This window comes from Lathyrus oleraceus, chromosome 6 (genome assembly GCF_024323335.1).
Source record: "Lathyrus oleraceus cultivar Zhongwan6 chromosome 6, CAAS_Psat_ZW6_1.0, whole genome shotgun sequence".
Lineage (NCBI taxonomy): Eukaryota > Viridiplantae > Streptophyta > Magnoliopsida > Fabales > Fabaceae > Lathyrus > Lathyrus oleraceus.
In genome coordinates, this window is record NC_066584.1 from 434,001,712 (window position 1) to 434,007,711 (window position 6,000).

A 6,000-nucleotide genomic window follows, 5' to 3' on the forward strand; every position below is an offset into this window, starting at 1 on the left:
GTCTGTATAGATTGACTTTTGCTGTTTACTGTTGGTTTGTCTGAGTACTGATGATGCTTGATTGATTTCAGGTACATTTAGTCGCTTACAGTTCTTTAAGAACTTGCTTGCTGCTGCTTGGTTTTTAAACCAGTTGAGGTAGACTCTCTTGTCTCCATGTAGTCTGGAAGACCTGGCTTGTTATTTAGCCAGGCAACTGTCTGAAGTCCTCCTTAAGAGGCGATGTCTGTGATTGTTTACTTTTGTGCCAAACAGGTAAAGACCTCTATGAGGCAATTGGCGGAACCCAAGGGATATGCAATCTATCCCCCGCTATTCTGTTGAGTCGTCCCTCTGCTCACACCACTGTGTTGATGCATTGGGACACAAACCCAAGATCTTGTACTTTGTACAGTTGTGTCAGAGTCTTTGAGCGTAGAAGGGTCCCTCCATTCTGGACCCACGCTCCTTTGTCTAAAGCTCTCCCTGGACAGGGATAAGAGCTGTGAAGTCTAATCTTCACTCACCTTTCATCAGCTTCACCTTAGCCCCTCAATGGCAAGGTTAAGAGCTAAAACTACCTCTGTACAGATGACTTGCTTCGGCGGTCGAACCATTGTTTGAGCCCACTTGACTGGATATAGTGTGTGCTTTGTGAATATTTGTTTGAAATGTTTGTTTTGTTTGTTGATGCTTGCATGCTTGCTTTCTTCCTGGATAGGATTAGCTTGCTGTTGTGCAAGTAGGTAGAAACCACAACATAGGGCAATGATGCATGATAACACTAGGCTCGAGTACAGCTCCCTGGTAGTGTGTCTCCCCTTGGTTTCTGGCTAGAATTTCTTTCCCTTTCAGGGGAACTACATCGCCCTGATCCTCGTTCCAGACGAGGTATGTAGGCAGGAGACCGTGCGAGGTCTCTCCGGGCACCTTTTTTCTTTTTGTGTGCGTTTGCTTGTTAACCCTTTTGTGTGTCAGGATATGGATGTAAGCCCAGCGATTGGCTGTTCGTATCCTGACTGTGTTTGTTTGGTTTGAATGCTGATGTAAGTCCAGGGATTGGCATTCAGGCTCCATGTTTGCCTGTGGGTGTGTGTGTCTCGTTTGGCGTGCGTGAGCCGAACTACGGCAGCTCTGATTCTCGTTCCAGACGAGATACGTAGGCATAGGATGCGATGTCCTAGCGAGTTCTCTTCCTCTTAACCCCACCTGTGTTGTCTTCGGTGCGTGTGTGTGTGATGTCTGTTTGTTTTAGCAACCTTTTCTTTCTTTTAGAGCGTGGATCCCGTTGAGTACGACGGACGTGAGGGGTGCTAATACCTTCCCCTTGCGTAACCGACTCCCTTACCCTTTCTCTTTGGTCGCGAGACCATGCTTTTTCCAGGTTTCTCTGAGCGTTTCCTTTCCCTATCTTGGGATAAATAACGCGCAGTGGCGGCTCTGTGTTGTTTTTGTTTTAGCCCGCCGGTTGTTTTTTCGCGGATGCGACAGCTGGCGACTCTGCTGGGGACTAACGGATGTTGACCTGTGCTGGTCCATCTTCCCTAAGCGAGTCTCTCCTAGCGTTCTAGGGTAGTTTAGGTTGCTTGTTTTGTGTTATTTATTGCATTTATTATTCTAACAGTGTATATATTTGCATAAATATTTGCATGCATCATACTATCATGTTGTTGCCGTCCTCTGTGCAGGTGATTCCTCTGTTTTGGGGTGGGTGTTCTGAGTGGGGCTAAAACCCAGGCCCGAGTATACACCTAGGATTAGTGTGGTCTCATGTTCCTCATTTGCTATATTAGTATATTGTTGCAACGTGACATACCACAAGCCGGACGTGGTTCATTGGAGAGCTTTCCATTGTGGAAGTACTCCACTTTGGTTTAGTTATCTCTTCTGAGCTATTGACTTCGGTGACCGATCATTTCCCAGATCTTTGGTTTAGACGATCTCAAGAGAGCTACAATGGCACACCCGAAAGGGCAAACCCATTGAGTATCTCTGCTCGTTTGTCGAGACTATTATCCGCCTTAGGATGACCTGATTAGAATTTACCTGTGAGGGGAGGGTGATTCTTGCAGATGCATGTTCTGTTGGTGACTCAGATGGTGACTGTTGGTTCCGTTGATCAGAGTCCTATTTATAAGTCGGATTTATGGCCATTTCTTTCTGAGACGCCGGAGTGCTGTCCGAGTTATTTATCAGTGGGGATCCGTTTATTTCAGGATTCCCCGGGCCGATTCAGAGGTTTGCAGGTTGTCTGATCAGAGATTGTTTGGTGATGATGATGATGATGGTGATGTATCTGTCTTCCGTTTATTTCGGAACCCTTGAGTCGGATTTGTGGTTACATATTTCCTCAGATGGTTGTGATCGGTTCAGAAATCAGGGCTGTGATTCAGAGCAATAGATGATCAGATGACTTGGAGGATGGCACTATGCATTGCATTCATTCATCAGCATCATTAACATTTGCATTTACCTGCATCTAACACATGTTTATCCATATGCAGGGACACTTTTGATCGAGATCCTGGTTGAGAGACTTTCTGTTCAGATATGAGGACCGGTTTGAAGGATGATGTGGTTTACAGTTTCTTCAACCCAGAGATTGACGAGCTGAGAGATATGATAGCATTGATTACGCCCGACCATGTGGGGATGTTCAGAGAGGCATACGGTAGTATCCTGAAGATGGTTTTCAGGCTCACTGACAGTGACAGAAGTGCCATTCATACTCTTCTCCAGTTCTATGACCCGGGCCTGAGATGCTTCGTGTTTCCAGATTATTTGTTGGGGCCTCTGATGGAGGACTATGCTAGCATTCTGGGTATGCAGATCCGCGATCAGATTCCTTTCTGTGCTATTAAGAGAGAGCCTGACGTCCTTGGGATTTCCCGTGCTCTTTATTTGAGTCCGGAAGTGACCAAGGAGGGTTTGAAGGAGAAAGGAAAATTACCCGGTTTTCATTTGAGTTTCTTGGAGGCTAAAGCCAAGGAACATGCTGCAGTGGGTAATTGGAAGACGGTTTGTGCCTTGATTGCTGTGAGCATTTATGGTGTCATCATGTTTCCTAATCAAAAGAGCTTTGTGGACCATAATGCCATCAGATTGTTTATACAGGGGAACCCTATTCCTACTCTGATCGGAGATGTCTATTACTCGGTTCATAACAGAAACGAGAAGCGGCGTGGGGGTTTGATTCGCTGCTGTACTCAGTTGCTATTCCGGTGGTTTATGGGATATTTGCCTTCCCGAGGTGCTTTTGCTCATATTGATTCCACTGTCAAGTGGTCTGTCAGATTGATGGGTTTGCGGGCTGATGACATTGCTTGGACTCATAACGGTATGGCTGGATAAGACTTCATATATAGCTGTGGGAGATTTCCCAATGTGCCTCTCATAGGTGTTCAGGGTTGCATTAATTACAACCCGACGCTTCTTAGGAGACAGATGGGGTTTGCCATGGAGGTTCCTCCTCTCGAGCGAGAGATTCAGGAGTCCTTTTACTTCTCAACTGAGGGCGATCAGGCCAAGTTGATGCAAGTGTCTGGGTCATGGCGTAACGTTCAGAGAAAGGGCAAGGTCCCGTTTGGCAAGGTTAACAGCCGGTCTTTTCCTCTATTTGATGATTGGTTGCGGAAGAGGATAGAGATTACACTTCTACCATTTCCGGGAGGTGATCCTTGGTGTCCTATGATTGAGGGTCCGTGTTCTTCAGTCAGTATGGAAGAATTCCTCGAGATGAAGAGGGCCAGAGATCAGTTGCTTACAGAGAAAGCGGAATTGGAGATGAGTGTTGCTCGGATTCAGATGGCTAACCAGGAGATCAAAGTGAAGATGGAGGATCAGGACAAGCGACATGCCCTAGAAGCGAAGCGCTTTGAGATGGATACCGCTTACTATGGGAAAGTTAATCAGGCCTTAGCGTCATCTACCAGAGAGCACGACATTACCAAGGAGAGATTGGCTAGGGCTTCTCAGGTCATTGAGGATGAGAAGAGGAGGCAGATTCTCGTGAAGGATCAGAGAGACGCTAGAGCCAGAGTCCTTGCCGTGGAGTGGGAAGCGGAGAAAGCAAAGATTATAGCTGAGAGAGATCATTATAGGGCTGAGAGAGATCATTACTTCAGGCAGATGAAGATTCACCAGAAAGAGGTGGGGAGATTACAGCAGGAGAATACCGAGCTCAGGTTCGCCGCAGAGTTCGTGAAGATGGTTGATAAGATAGGGCCATCTGTGGGACCCTCATCAGGCTAGCTTTCTTATTTGTGTTGAATTACCGTCAGGCTTGTTGACGGAATTCACTTGCTTGTATTTCCTTCCTGATTCTGGAGAATTGTAATGGATTTGTATTAGCTTGATGTATGACTATGGCACTTATTGTGCACTTTGCTATGTGATGGTTATTTTCATTCAGTGATTGATCTTCAAGCTTTATTTGCTTTACCGTATGCACTCACACAAGCACACACATGGTTGGGGGTATTTTGCTAAATCATGTATCTCTGATCTGTATGAGGGAATCAACTGCTGAATGTCAGAATGTTGCTGCCGGATTATTATATGTCTCAATGGAGCCAGGATCGAGAGACAAAGTGTCCCTCATGTGGCTAAACACTGCATTCATGCATAAACCATAATAACTTGTCTTTTGTTTTGCAGGTATCAGTTTCTAACCTGTTTGATTGACACAGGAATGATGAATCCGCCTAACGCCGACATTCTCGAGCTGAAAGAGAAGATGGGAGAGCTGATCAATGTCATGCGAGAGTTCGCCTTAGGGCAGAAAGAAATTGCCGAGAAGGTGGGGAAGATTGAAGACTGGCTGAAGATGGGGAACATGCAAGGAAACGCTTCGTCGTCTAGACCGAAGAAATCCTTTGGTGATGGTCAGCCTAAGAAGGAGGATGGCGCGAGTGCTGTGTCTGTGCATGCCCAGAGAGGACACGGTAGGGATCGTTACTACCAGCACACTGCTGCGGTAACCACCCCTGCTGGTAATCAGTCAGTACGACAGCAACGTCAGCCACCTCAACAGAGAGCCGGGTATCAAGTGAGAGGAAAGGGGGTCGATCGCCATTTTGACAAGCCACCCGTGACATACGCTGTTCTGTTCAAAAGGTTGATGGATTTTAGGTTGGTTCAGCCAAGGGCGATGGTTTCGATGAGATCAAATCAGAGGCCTCCTAACTATGATGAGAACACCCAGTGTGAATTCCATTCTGGAACACCGGGGCATAACATTGAGGGCTGTAGAGCATTCAAGAATGTTGTCCAAGACCTGGTGGATTCCAAGGCCCTCAGTTTTGCGCCATCAGGGAATGTTAATGCCGATCCCATGCCAGTACAGGGTCAGGTGATGGGGGGTGTAATTGCTGGAAATTCAGATCACGTCTGTGTGGTGGGGGAAGAGATTGACAGCGACCGCGAGCTGGAGTCGTGGATAAAATCGTGCGTACCAGGAAGCTGGAAGGCCTAAAAAGATCAGCACTGTCACTCATCCGGAAGAGTAATGGTTCTTGTTTCTCAATTTTATTTGCATGAAAGCCATACGTGTTTCCCGACACGTACTGGTTCATTGTAAGGGCCACCTCATGTTAAATTTTGCAACAATTTGCATCATTAATAAATGGATGTTTTTCAGTCAAAAAGCGGTGTTCCCTGTCTTTCATTTATTTTTGCAGTTTAAAAACAAATAAAAATGGCAATGTTTGTTTTCTTTTTTTTCTTTTTTTGATTTGTCTCGTTCCGAATTCAAAAATAATTCTCCGGATCTCGTTGATAACAATTTGGTTACACCTCATATGACTTCGACAAACCTATCTATCATGCCGAAGAAGAAGGCGAAGAAGATTGTGATCTGCTGGAATTAGCCAGGTTGTCAAAATAAGAGGAGAAGGTGATTCAGCCGCACGAGGAGCGGGTTGAGGTTGTTATTCCAAGCACCGCCGAGGTCAGGAAGGAAAAAAATTGGGGCCGCTTCAGAGGCGAGTCGAGAGCAGAATGGTAGCCCTGTGGAAAGAGCAT